The sequence below is a fragment of the Aquarana catesbeiana genome, linkage group LG05 (genome assembly GCF_042186555.1).
Source record: "Aquarana catesbeiana isolate 2022-GZ linkage group LG05, ASM4218655v1, whole genome shotgun sequence".
Lineage (NCBI taxonomy): Eukaryota > Metazoa > Chordata > Amphibia > Anura > Ranidae > Aquarana > Aquarana catesbeiana.
The window spans coordinates 469,558,006-469,572,611 of NC_133328.1; positions in this window are offsets into that span (position 1 = coordinate 469,558,006).

Below are 14,606 nucleotides of genomic sequence, written 5' to 3' on the forward strand. Positions count from 1 at the left end.
TGATGGCAGTACTGATGACGGGCGGTACAGATGGCGGTACTAATGGCAGTGCCGATGGCGGGCCTGTTTGACAGATTGGCTGTGCCAGATGGGCTGTGACAGATCCAGATGGTGGTACCAATGGCGGCCTGTGTGACAGATTGGCTGTGACAGGTCCAGATGGGCTGTCACAGATCCAGATGGGCTGTGTGACCGGTTCTCTTTTTGGGAGGGGCATGTTGTGCACAGTAATGTGTAAAATGCAGACAGTAAAGTTGTAATTCACAGATCGCTCACGATCAAGTGTGTGGAGAGAGAAGGACAGATCCCTGGAAACCGCCGTTTGTGTTTATAGTTATGACCGGCTGTGATTGAACACAGCCGATCAGATGGTGGACAGCTTATTTCATTGGCTGTTTACCCTGATCGGGGATGGGCTATTTCCAAGGGATACGCGCCATCCCCGATCACTGCAGTGCACGCCTCCGGGGGACGCGCATCAGGCACGCATCCTCGTCTGTTGACAAACGTGACCAGCTGTGATTGGACACAGCCAATCACATGGTAAACAGTCAATTTCATTGGCTGTTTACCATGATAGGGGATGAGCTTTGTCCAAGGGACACGCGCCATCCCCAATCACTGCAGTGCACGCCTCCGGGGGGCGTGCATCAGGCACGCATCCTCGTCTGTTGACAAACATGACCGGCTGTGATTGGACACAGCCAATCACATGGTAGACAGACAATTTAATTGGCTGTTTACCGTGATAGGGAATGAGCTATGTCTGAGGGAATCGCACCGTCCATGATGGCCGCGCTGCGCGCCCCTGCGGGCGCACACCGGCAAATCTTCCTGCTAGACATCTTATGACGCCCAGTCAGGATAACAAAACCACTGCCCGACCATCAATCTGCTATAGGCCAGGCAGGAAGTGGTTAAACTGGTCTCAAATGCATGCTGAACGCACCTGAAATCCCACACTTTGTTTGCCCCTCTACTCAAAAATGGTTCTAAAGCTAAAACTTTTTTTAACCTTGCGAATTCCCTGCATTAACCACTTGCCGACCGGCTTACGCCAATATGCATTGGCAGAATGGCTCTCCTGCGCAAACTGATGTACCTGTACGTCAGTCCGTAAAATCAGGATAGCATGCACGTGCCCGCAGCGTGCCACAAGAATGTGCTCACGAGTCCCTCAGACTCGATGTCCGCTGACGGCCCACAATCGTGGCGAGGAGAGGCAGAATGGGAAACTGCCTATGTAAACAAGGCATTTCCCTGTTCTGCCTAGTGAAATGACAGGGATCTACTGCTCCCAGTAATCGGGAGCAGTGATCTCTGTCATGTTCCCCCTACAGTTAGAACACGCTGGAGGAAACACATGTAACCCCTTGATCTCCCCCTAGTGTTAACCCCTTCCCTGTCAGTGTCATTTTTACATTGATCAGTGCATTTTTATAGCACTGATCAATGTAATAATGTCATTGGTCCCCAAAAATTGTCATTTAGAGTCAGATTTGTCTGCCGCAATGTTGCAGTCCCGCTAAAAATGACAAATCACAACCATTAACCGCTTGCCGACCGGCTCACGGCGATATACATTGGCAGAAGGGCACGTACAGGCAGATTAACGTATCTGTATATTGCCCTTTAAGAAGCGTTTTGCGGGAGCGCGATCACCTCCGTGAGTGTGATCGCGGGTCCCGCAGATTCGATGTCTGCGGGGATACCCGCGATCGTCTCACGGAGAGGAAGAACGGGAAAATGCTGATGTAAACAAGCATTTCCCTGTTCTACCTATTGACACTGACACTGATCACAGCTCCCTGTAATCGGGAGCGGTGATCAGTGTCATGTTACACACAGCCCCTCCCTCCCACAGTTAGAATCGCTCCCTAGGACACACTTAACCCCTACAGCGCCACCTAGTGGTTAACCCCTTCACTGCCAATCACATTTACACAGTAATCAATGCATTTTTAATTGCACTGATCGCTGTATAAATGTGAATGGTCCCAATATCGCACCAAAAGTGTCTGCTCTGTCCGCCATAATGTCGCAGTCACGATAAAAATCGCTGATCACCGCCATTACTAGTAAAAAAAAAAATTATTAATAAAAGTGCCATAAAACTATCCCCTATTTTGTAGACGCTATAACTTTTGTGCAAACCAATCAATAAACGCTTATTGCGATTTTTTTTACCAAAAATATGTAGAAGAATATGTATTGGCCTAAACTTGGAAAAAAATGTTTTTTTATATATTTTTGGGGCATATTTATTATAGCAAAAAGTGAAAAATAATGCGTTTTTTTCAAAATTGTCTCTATTTTTTGTTTATAGCGCAAAAAATAAAAACCACAGAGGTGATCAAATACCACCAAAAGAAAGCTCTATTTGTGGGGAAAAAAGGATGTCAATTTTGTTTGGGAGCCACCTCGCATGACCGCGCAATTGTCAGTTAAAGAGACGCAGTGCCGAAACGCAAAAAATGCTCTGATCTTTGGGCAGCCAAATGGTCCTGGGTTTAAGTGGTTAAGAGTAAAAACAATAAAAAAAAAAAATAAAAGTCCCTAAATCGATCCCGTAGTTTGTAGACACGATAACTTGTGCACAAACCAATCAATATACACCTATTGCAATTTTTTTACCAAAAATATGTAGAAGAATATATATATCCACCTAATCTTGTTTTTTTTATATTTTTTTTTTTGGTATGTATTATAGCAGAAAGTAAAAAAAATGTTTTTTTTCAAAATTGTCTCTCTTTTTTGTTTATAGCACAAAAAATAAAAACTGCAGAGGTGATCAATTACCACCAGAAGACAGCTCTATTTGTGGGAAAAAAAGACGTCAATTTCGTTTGGTGGATACAGCGTCGCACCACCACGCAACTGTCAGTTAAAGAGACCCAGTGCCGTATAGCTAACAATGAGACTGAAGTGGTTAAGGTAAAAATGTTTTGCTGTTTGCTGTGCCCCCCCCAAACACTTACCCGAGACCTTTATCGTTTTAAACATTTTTATTATGTTTTCATAAGTTTAACCACTTGACGACCGCCTCACGCCGATTTACGTCGGCAAGGTGGCACGGACAGGCAAAATCACGTACATATACGTGATTTGCCTTCCGCGGCTGGGGGGTCCGATCGGACCCCCCCCGGTGCCCGAGGCGGTCGTCTTTTGTCCCACGGCGATCGGAGATGAGGGGGAGGCCATCCGTTCGTGGCCCCCCCTCGCGATCGCCGCCGGCCAATGAGAACATTCCTTTGCTGCTGTATGCTAAACAGCAGCAAAGGAAATGATGTCATCTCTCCTCGGCTCGGTAATTTCCGTTCCGGCCCGAGGAGAGAAGACAGGTATGTGAGTGCACAACACTACACACACACAGTAGAACATGCCAGGCACACAAAAGACCCTGACCCCCCCCCCCGATCGCCCCCCCGATCCCCCCCAATCACCCCCCCCCCCGTCACAAACTGACACCAGCAGTTTTTTTTTTTTCTGATTACTGTATTGGTGTCAGTTTGTGACAGTTACAGTGTTGGGACAGTTAGTATTACCCCCCTGTAGGTCTAGGATACCCCCCTAACCCCCCCTAATAAAGTTTTAACCCCTTGATCACCCCCTGTCACCAGTGTCACTAAGCGATCATTTTTCTGATCGCTGTATTAGTGTCGCTGGTGACGCTAGTTAGTGAGGTAAATATTTAGGTTCGCCGTCAGCGTTTTATAGCGTCAGGGACCCCCATATACTATCTAATAAATGTTTTAACCCCTTGATGGCCCCCTAGTTAACCCTTTCACCACTGATCACCGTATAACTGTTACGGGTGACGCTGGTTAGTTTGTTTATTTTTTATAGTGTCAGGGCACCCGCCGTTTATTACCGAATAAAGGTTTATCCCCCTGATCGCCCGGCGGTGATATGCGTCGCCCCAGGCAGCGTCAGATTAGCGCCAGTACCGCTAACACCCACGCACGCAGCATACGCCTCCCTTAGTGGTATAGTATCTGATCGGATCAATATCTGATCCGATCAGATCTATACTAGCGTCCCCAGCAGTTTAGGGTTCCCAAAAACACAGTGTTAGCGGGATCAGCCCAGATACCTGCTAGCACCTGCGTTTTGCCCCTCCGCCCGGCCCAGCCCAAGTGCAGTATCGATCGATCACTGTCACTTACAAAACACTAAACGCATAACTGCAGCATTCGCAGAGTCAGGCCTGATCCCTGCGAACGCTAACAGTTTTTTTGGTAGCATTTTGGTGAACTGGCAAGCACCAGCCCCAGGCAGCGTCAGGTTAGCGCCAGTAGCGCTAACACCCACGCACCGTACAGCTCCCTTAGTGGTATAGTATCTGATCGGATCAATATCTGATCCGATCAGATCTATACTAGCGTCCCCAGCAGTTTAGGGTTCCCAAAAACGCAGTGTTAGCGGGATCAGCCCAGATACCTGCTAGCACCTGCGTTTTGCCCCTCCGCCCCGCCCAGCCCACCCAAGTGCAGTATCGATCGATCACTGTCACTTACAAAACACTAAACGCATAACTGCAGCGTTCGCAAAGTCAGGCCTGATCCCTGCGATCGCTAACAGTTTTTTTGGTAGTATTTTGGTGAACTGGCAAGCACCAGCCCCAAGCAGCCTCAGATTAGCGCCAATACCGCTAACACCCACGCACGCACCGTACACCTCCCTTAGTGGTATAATATCTGAACGGATCAATATCTGATCCGATCAGATCTATACTGGCGTCCCCAGCAGTTTAGGGTTCCCAAAAACGCAGTGTTAGCGGGATCAGCCCAGATACCTGCTAGCACCTGCATTTTGCCCCTCCGCCCGGCCCAGCCCACCCAAGTGCAGTATCGATCGATCACTGTCACTTACAAAACACTTAACGCATAACTGCAGCGTTCGCAGAGTCAGGCCTGATCCCTGCGATCGCTAACAGTTTTTTTGGTAGCTTTTTATTGAACTGGCAAGCGCCAGCGGCCTAGTACACCCCGGTCGTAGTCAAACCAGCACTGCAGTAACACTTGGTGACGTGGCGAGTCCCATAAGTGCAGTTCAAGCTGGTGAGGTGGCAAGCACAAGTAGTGTCCCGCTGCCACCAAGAAGACAAACACAGGCCCGTCATGCCCATAGTGCCCTTCCTGCTGCATTCGCCAATCCTAATTGGGAACCCACCGCTTCTGCAGCGCCCGTACTTCCCCCATTCACATCCCCAACCAAATGCAGTCAGCTGCATGAGAGGCATTTTCTTTATGTCCTCCCGAGTACCCCTACCCAACGAACCCCCAAAAAAGATGTCGTGTCTGCAGCAAGCGCGAATATAGGCGTGACACCCGCTATTATTGTCCCTCCTGTCCTGACAATCCTGGTCTTTGCATTGGTGAATGTTTTAAACGCTACCATTCATTAGTTGAGTATTAGCGTAGGGTACAGCATTGCACAGACTAGGCACACTTTCACAGGGTCTCCCAAGATGCCATCGCATTTTGAGAGACCCGAACCTGGAACCGGTTACCGTTATAAAAGTTAGTTACAAAAAAAGTGTAAAAAAAAAAAAATATATAAAATAAAAAAAAATAGTTGTCGTTTTATTGTTCTCTCTCTCTCTATTCTCTCTCTCTTGTTCTGCTCTTTTTTACTGTATTCTATTCTGCAATGTTTTATTGTTATTATGTTTTATCATGTTTGCTTTTCAGGTATGCAATTTTTTATACTTTACCGTTTACTGTGCTTTATTGTTAACCATTTTTTTGTCTTCAGGTACGCCATTCACGACTTTGAATGGTTATACCAGAATGATGCCTGCAGGTTTAGGTATCATCTTGGTATCATTCTTTTCAGCCAGCGGTCGGCTTTCATGTAAAAGCAATCCTAGTGGCTAATTAGCCTCTAGACTGCTTTTACAAGCCGTGGGAGGGAATGCCCCCCCCACTGTTTTCCGTGTTTTTCTCTGGCTCCCCAGAGAAGGTCAGATCGAGGGCAGTAATTTTTGCAGTAGACCTCCTCTGTAAATCTAAAGTGGTAACCTGTAAAGGCTTTTAAAGGCTTTTAAAAATGCATTTATTTTGTTGCCACTGCACGTTTGTGCGCAATTTTAAAGCATGTCATGTTTGGTATCCATGTACTCGGCCTAAGATCATATTTTTTATTTCATCAAACATTTGAGCAATATAGTGTGTTTTAGTGCATTAAAATTTAAAAAAGTGTGTTTTTTCCCCAAAAAATGCGTTTGAAAAATCGCTGCGCAAATACTGTGTGAAAAAAAAAAAAATGAAACACCCACCATTTTAATCTGTAGGGCATTTGCTTTAAAAAAAAATATATAATGTTTGGGGGTTCAAAGTAATTTTTTTGCAAAAAAAAATAACTTTTTCATGTAAACAATGAGTGTCAGAAAGGGCTTTGTCTTCAAGTGGTTAGAAGAGTTGGTGATGTGTGACATAAGCTTCTAAATGTTGTGCATAAAATGCCAGGACAGTTCAAAACCCCTCCAAATGACCCCATTTTGGAAAGTAGACACCCCAAGCTATTTGCTGAGAGGCATGTCGAGTCCATGGAATATTTTATATTGCGACACAAGTTGCGGCAAAGAGACACATTTTTTTTTTTTTGCACAAAGTTGTCACTAAATGATATATTGCTCAAACATGCCATGGGAATATGTTAAATTACACCCCAAAATACATTCTGCTGCTTCTCCTGAGTACGGGGATACCACATGTGTGAGACTTTTTGGGAGCCTAGCCGCGTACGGGACCCCGAAAACCAAGCACCGCCTTCAGGCTTTCTAAGGGCGTGAATTTTTGATTTCACTCTTCACTGCCTATCACAGTTTCGGAGGCCATGGAAAGCCCAGGTGGCACAAAACCCCCCCAAATGAACCCATTTTGGAAAGTAGACACCCAAAGCTATTTGCTGAGAGGTATAGTGAGTATTTTGCAGACCTCACTTTTTGTCACAAAGTTTTGAAAATTGAAAAAAGAAAAAAAAAAAAGTTTTTTCTTGTCTTTCTTCATTTTCAAAAACAAATGAGAGCTGCAAAATACTCACCATGCCTCTCAGCAAATAGCTTGGGGTGTCTACTTTCCAAAATGGGGTCATTTGGGAGGGTTTTGTGCCACAGCAGGCAGTGAAGAGTGAAATCAAAAATTTTCACCCTTAGAAATCCTGAAGGCGGTGCTTGGGTTTCGGGGCCCCATACGCGGCTAGGCTCCCAAAAAGTCCCACACATGTGGTATCCCCATACTCAGGAGAAGCAGCTAAATGTATTTTGGGGTGCAATTCCACATATGCCCATGCCCTGTGTGAGCAATATATCATTTAGTGACAACTTTGTGCAAAAAAAAAAAAAAAAAAAAAGTGTCACTTTCCCGCAACTTGTGTCAAAATATAAAATATTCCATGGACTCAATATGCCTCTCAGCAAATAGCTTGGGGTGTCTACTTTCCAAAATGGGGTCATTTGGGGGGGTTTTGTGCCACCTGGGCATTCCATGGCCTCCAAAACTGTGATAGGCAGTGAAGAGTGAAATCAAAAATTTACACCCTTAGAAATCCTGAAGGCGGTGCTTGGTTTTCGGGGCCCCGTACGTGGCTAAGCTCCCAAAAAGTCCCACACATGTGGTATCCCCATACTCATGAGAAGCAGCAGAATGTATTTTGGGGTGCAATTCCACATAGGTCCATGGCCTGTGTGAGCAATATATCATTTAGTGACAACTTTTTGTAAATATTTTTTTTTTTTTTGTCATTATTCAATCACTTGGGACAAAAAAAATAAATATTCAATGGGTTCAACATGCCTCTCAGCAATTTCCTTGGGGTGTCTACTTTCCAAAATGGGGTCATTTGGGGGGGGTTTGTACTGCCCTGCCATTTTTGCACCTCAAGAAATGACATAGGCAGTCATAAACTAAAAGCTGTGTAAATTACAGAAAATGTACCCTAGTTTGTAGACGCTATAACTTTTGCGCAAACCAATAAATATATGCTTATTGACATTTTTTTTACCAAAAACATGTGGCCGAATACATTTTGGCCTAAATGTATGACTAAAATTTAGTTTATTGGATTTTTTTTATAACAAAAAGTAGAAAATATCATTTTTTTTCAAAATTTTCGGTCTTTTTCTGTTTATAGCGCAAAAAATAAAAACTGCAGAGGTGATCAAATACCATCAAAAGAAAGCTCTATTTGTGGGAAGAAAAGGACGCAAATTTCGTTTGGGTACAGCATTGCATGACCGCGCAATTAGCAGTTAAAGCGACGCAGTGCCAAATTGGAAAAAGACCTCTGGTCCTTAGGCAGCATAATGGTCCGGGGCTCAAGTGGTTAAACAACAGATGTACAGTAATATCATTTGTGGAAATACAATATTTGACGGAATAGAAAATAACAGAAATGAAGTTTCATTAGTAATAAACATTAAAATAAGCTATAAGGTAAAAATTAGTAGATGATACAAAGTTACTTGTAACATATATGACTGAAATTAGGATACTTCTTATTTCAGGAATGAGTATGGAGGATAGAAATAATTCAATAGAATATTGTACCTATGGTTTTGAGTGAAGAGCCAGGTAGTTAAAATATGTATGAGATGGTACATTAGGAGTGTTACAGGGCAATCAAGAGAAATAGGTAAGTTTTCAAGGGCCAAGTTCCTACAAATTGGCTTGGCATTATCTGGAAATATGAGTAATATTTCAGATTATCCTGCAAGACTCCTATTAGTGTAAAAATAACTAGTGTAAAGAGAAGGGGAAGCTTAGATAATGTTATGATGAAGAGACATTGGGATGTGAAATGGGGTATGTTACCAGAGGGGCCAGTAGACTCGGAAGGTAAAAAATGAATGGATTAAATCACAAATCAGATTTTAGCTCTTAAGTCCTTAAGGGGGTAGTAAACAGGTGTCAAAGCCCGGGGGCAGGAAATGTTCAATCCATGGTGTCCACAGGGCTTCAAATTTAGATATATTATCAAGATAGATAGCTTCTGTTTTAGCATGGATTAGGGATTGGGTAACTCTTTGTTTGACTAATGATATATCAAGTGAATCTGTTTTCCAAGCTTTCGCTATGACCTGTTTTGCTGCTGTTGTTACAAAGAGCATGAGTTTAAATTGGCGGTTTGACAAGGCATGTGGTTTACTATTCAGGAGTGCAATAGGTGCATAAGGCAGTAATATAACTTTGAACATTGTGGAAAGAATATTAACCACTTGCCGACTGCTGCACGCCAATATACATCGGCATAATGGCAGCGGTGGGCAAATGGGCCTACCTGTATGTCCCCTTTAACTGGTGGGGCGCGCACCCACCGTGTACAGCATGACCGTGCCCACGGGACCTGCAGACTCGATGTCTGCCGGTGTCCAGGCGATTGTGTCACAGAGCCAGAGAACGAGGAGATGCCTTGTGACATGACAGAGATCACTGCTCCCTGTCATCTGGAGCAGTGATCTCTGTCATGCGAGTGGAAGCCCATCCCCCCCACAGTTAGAATCACTCCCTAGGACACACTTAACCCCTTGATCGCCCCCTAGTGTTTAACCCTTCCCTGCCAGTGTCATTTACAAAGTAATCAATGCATTTTTTAGCACTGATCGCTGTATTAATGACAATGGTTCCAAAATAGTGTCAAACGTGTCCGATGTGTCTGCCATAATGTGGCAGTCACGATAAAAAGCGCAGATCACTGCCATTACTAAGAAAAAAAATAATAAAATTGCCATAAAACTGTCCCCTATTTTGTAGACGCTATAACTTGCGCAAACCAATCAATATACGCTTATTGTGATTTTTTTTACCAAAAATATGTAGAAGAATACATATCGGCCTAAACTGAGGAAAAAAATTGTTCTTTTATATATTTTTGGGGGATATTTATTATAGCAAAAAGTAAAAAATATTGCTTTTTTTCAAAATTGTCTCTCTTTTTTTGTTTATAGCACAAAAAAAAAAAAACGCAGAGGTGATCAAATACCACCAAAATAAAGCTCTATTTATGGGAAAAAAATGGTGTCAATTTTGTTTGGGTGCAACGTCGCACAACCATGCAATTGTCAGTTAAAGTGACGCAGTGCTGAATCGCAAAAAGTGCTCTGTCAGGAAGGGGGTAAAATTTTCCGGGGCAGAAGCGGTTAAATACTTCTGACCAAAAGGATCTGATAATATTACATTCCCACCAGATATGTACCTGAGTACCCAGAGTAAAGCAGCCAGGAAAGCAATGGGAAGGATATTGTGGAGAGAATTTAGAAATTCTGGCTGGGACTAAGTACCATCTTGTGAGTACCTTATAATTGATTTTGAGAGCCTCTACATTCGGGGAGGCAGACTTTGTTGTTTGCCAGATTTGAGACCAATTTATGTCTGCAGATTGTAATTTGAGATCTTTTTCCCATTTGGTAGTATATGTTGGGGGTGTAGAGGTAATGTGTGATAGTAAACGGGTGTATAGGTTGGAAATGAGACCACGTTGATGCGGATCTGGTTTACAGGCTTGTTGAAATATAATGAAGCTTGGTGATTTCGGATCAGAGGGTGCATTGTTGTGAAAAAAGTTTTTCATTTTAAGATATCTGAAAGTTTTTGTATGTGGGAGATCATAGTTTTCACGAAGAGTAGAAAATGGCGTGATTAGAGAAGATTTATAGAAATGATGAGTGCAGGTCAAACCAGCTCTTGACCATGTCAAGAATGAGTTTGGGGAGGACCAAGCTGGGTAGAATGAGAGATTATGGAGGGAGAGAAGAGGATTATGTCTAGATTGTAGGCCAAATCGGGTTTTTAACCTATCCCAAATGGATAGGCTGTGTTCGGTAATGGGATTTGTTACTGTTTGGCATTGCGTTGGGTTTAGCCAAAGAAGATTTGCAATGAATAGAAGGTCACAATCGACCAATTCTCCTGCTACCCAAAGTGGGATTTCCTTCTTAGCATGGTATTTGGAAAGTTGTGATAATTGGGCTGCATAATAATATTTTGTAAATCTGGTACACCCAGACCACCCTGAATTTTAGGAGCATATAGGGTATGTTTAGGAATTCGAGGTTTTGTCTTACTCCAGATAAAATGTAAGGTTTTAAGATGTACAATGCGTAAGAGGTGTGATGGTATAGATACATATAGGGAGTACTTAAAAAAGATATGAGTTTTGGGAGGATTTACATTTTTTTATTACTGCAATTCTTCCTAACCAGGACATTGAGAAGCTTATTAGGTTGTGAAAGCATAGGTGGGTAATTTGTTGCATAGAGCTCCAGAGGGTTGGCTGTAAAGTTAATACCTAAGTAGGAGATAAACGTGGTAGACCAGGTGAATTGTAGAGAGTGAAGAAGTTGGGTTTGGATGGCAGGTGTCAACAATATATTTAGAGCTTTAGATTTGTGGGGGTTTATAGAAAGTACATATTTGGGGGGCACACCCTACAATGCATTTAAATTCAAGATGGTGCTGCTATAAGACCTACAAACAGTACAAAATATTTTACATTGCACACATACAAGAATTACATTTCCTGCAAGGCTAGTTAAAAACACCTGAAAATATTCAAAAAATACGGGGGTTTGGTCACACTATATAGTCATATAGTGCTAAGCCCACTTACTGTGACAAAGTACCCCAAATTAGTGGGTCCTACTCTAGTAATAGAATGGAAGATCCTTTGTCTCAACCATGGGAGCTAAACTCCTCTATGTGGGAGAACTGAAGGGGATACATCCTATACATTGATGGCCACTAAATAGGAGGTAATGAGGAGGGGGAGGGGTGCTCCAGCCCCAAAAAAACCTGGTCAGGGTCTATTCCAATATACAAGTACATATTTGGGGGGCACACCCTACAATACATTTAAATTCAAGATGGTGCTGCTATAAGACCTACAAACAGTACAAAATATTTTACAGTGCACACATACAAGAATGACATTTCCTGCAAGGCTAGTTAAAAACACCTGAACATATTCAAAAAATATGGGGGTTTGGTCACACTATATGGTCATATAGTGCTAAGCTCACTTACTGCGACAAAGTACCCCGAATTAGTGGGTCCTACTCTAGTAATAGAATGGAAGATCCTTTGTCTCTGTTTATAGAAAGGCCTGATACATGTTCAAATTTAGAAAGGACGTTCAGAAGAGTTGGCGCTGAGGTTATGGATGAAGTTAAGGAATATTAAGACATCGTCTTCAAACAGACATAAATTATGTTGATAACCACCAAGTTCGAGTCCTTTTATGTTTGAGTTGGATCGAATGAGTTGGGCCAGGGGTGAATTTGCCAATGCAAAGAGGAGAGGGGATATAGGGCATCCCTGCCTCGTTCCTCTCTCAACATTAATAGGATCAGATTTAAAACCCGAATAGGAGATATGTGCTTTTGGGTGTTGATATAAGGCAGCTACCTATTTCAAGAAATGTGGTCTGAAACCACAGTGATAAAGAATTGAGTGTAGATCAGGCCATGATAATGAATTGAATGTCTTTCATTTATACCAGAGGAAAAAGGCAGGGATATGGTGTGAACGAGCTGCGTGAGCCAGAAGTGTAGCTCGACGAATATTTTCGCCAGCTTGTCTTGAGGGAATAAATCCTGTTTGATCTCTATGAATAAGGGTGCCAATAATTGGAAGTCTGGAGGAAAATATTTTGGCCAATATTTTAATATCGATATTGAGGATAGATATTGGTCTATAATTAGACCAAGATGTGTCATCTGTATTGGGTTTAGCGATCATGGATATAGAAGCTGTAACTGATTCCATACAAAGATTACATTCTTTGAGAAGGGAGTTAAAGGCTTATACCATAAGGGGTGATAATAAAGATGCAAATCTTTTGTAGTAAGTTGCTGAAAGGCCATCTATGCCTGGACGTTTATGTGATTTGAGTGATTTTATAACTTGTTGTATTTCAAATTCAGTAATAAGTTTATCAAGAGTATCTTGATGAGATGAGGAAAGGGAGGGGAGATGAATTGAAGAAAGGAGTGAGGTCAGTTGAGAATAGTCTAAGGTGTTAGGGTCTTTGTATAATACAGTTTTTTATGAAATTCTTTTGAAATTTTTAGTGGACTACTGGTATACGTATCTTTTTTAATTTTTAGACAAATAGGTTTAGGGGTATAGCTGGTCTTCTGCAATGCCAGGGCTAGAAATGTGTTTGGTTTATTAGCTTTCATATAAAAGATGTGCTTGGATTTATGAAGTGTTTTTTCTGCTGATTCCGTCAGAAAGAAGTCCAATTCTAGGCGTGCTTTGTCATATATAAGTTTATTCGGTTGTGTGGGTTTGGTCTGAAAGTCTACCGAAGCTTTGTAAAATGTGTCTTCGATTTTTTTATGAAGTTGTTTTTTTTCTTTACTGTAGAAAGAGGCGTGGCTAATACAAACCCCTCTAATATAAGGTTTGAGAGCTTCCCAACATGTCAGGGGATCTGTGTTGGTGGAATTCTTGGTGATGAGATAATCTTATATGGCCGTTTCCAATTACTGCTGGAATGAGGAATTTGCAAGTAAACTATCATTAATATACCAAGTACGATGATTGGATTGTGGAACTAGAGATGAGAAAGTTGTCATTACAGCATTATGATCCGACCATGCACATGGTATAATATGTCTATAATGAGTGTTGAAGTTGAAACCGTAACAAAAAGGTGGTTAGTACGGGAGAATTGCTTGTGGGGATGTGAATAGTGAGCGTATTGTCGTTTTGTAGGATTATGTTCTCGCCAAGTGTCTAAAAGAGAATATTGATGCAGGAGTCGTTGATATGAAGGTTTAAGGATATTGGTTGGGACCGGAGATTTGTCAAGGAATGTATATATTATTTGGTTGGAATCACCACCAATAATAAGGGTACCTTGTGTATGCGTTTCAACCACCGAGAGCAAGTGTGAGAGAAATGCCAAGGGGTTCTTGTTAGGTGCATAGTAAGAAACAATCGTAACATCATTATCTAGTAATGTACCTGATAAGATCAGGTATCTACCTTCGGGGTCTTTAAGTTCCTTTTTAATAGTAAATGGTGTTGTGCGGTAAAAAGTTGGGGATATCTGCGGCCAAAATATTTTGGTGTGGATTGCTGAACAAAGTGGGTCTCTTGCAAACAAACTACATGAGCTAATAGTTTGGAAAAGAAGGTAAAGGCTTTAGTTCTTTTCGAAGGAGAGTTGAAACCTTGTACATTTAGTGGTAATACATTTAAGGAAGACATTATAGATTATTGATAGGGATCAATAAAGAGCTGCTTAATATTATTCAAAAGTTACTTCACTGGAGAAAAGAATACTAATGAGGAATGGGAAATTCAGCAAGGTAGGAGCAGTAGAAGCGTATCAATTTAGATTGTATACCTTATATTATCACAGAGGAAAAATTGTATATTCAAGAAAAACTTTTAAAAAAGGAAATAAGTTGTAAAAAGGAAAGGGCCCCCTATTGGAGCGAATATCCTGTGGATGGTGAATAAACACCAACCAGTGTATTTGAAGTGGTCCAAGGGTGTCCAAATCTAAGTTGGACACTCAAGGAATGAGTGGAGGTGCAGTGAGCTGTCTCCGGGACTACGACAGCCTGCATGTTATTAAGTAAAATTATTGAATAA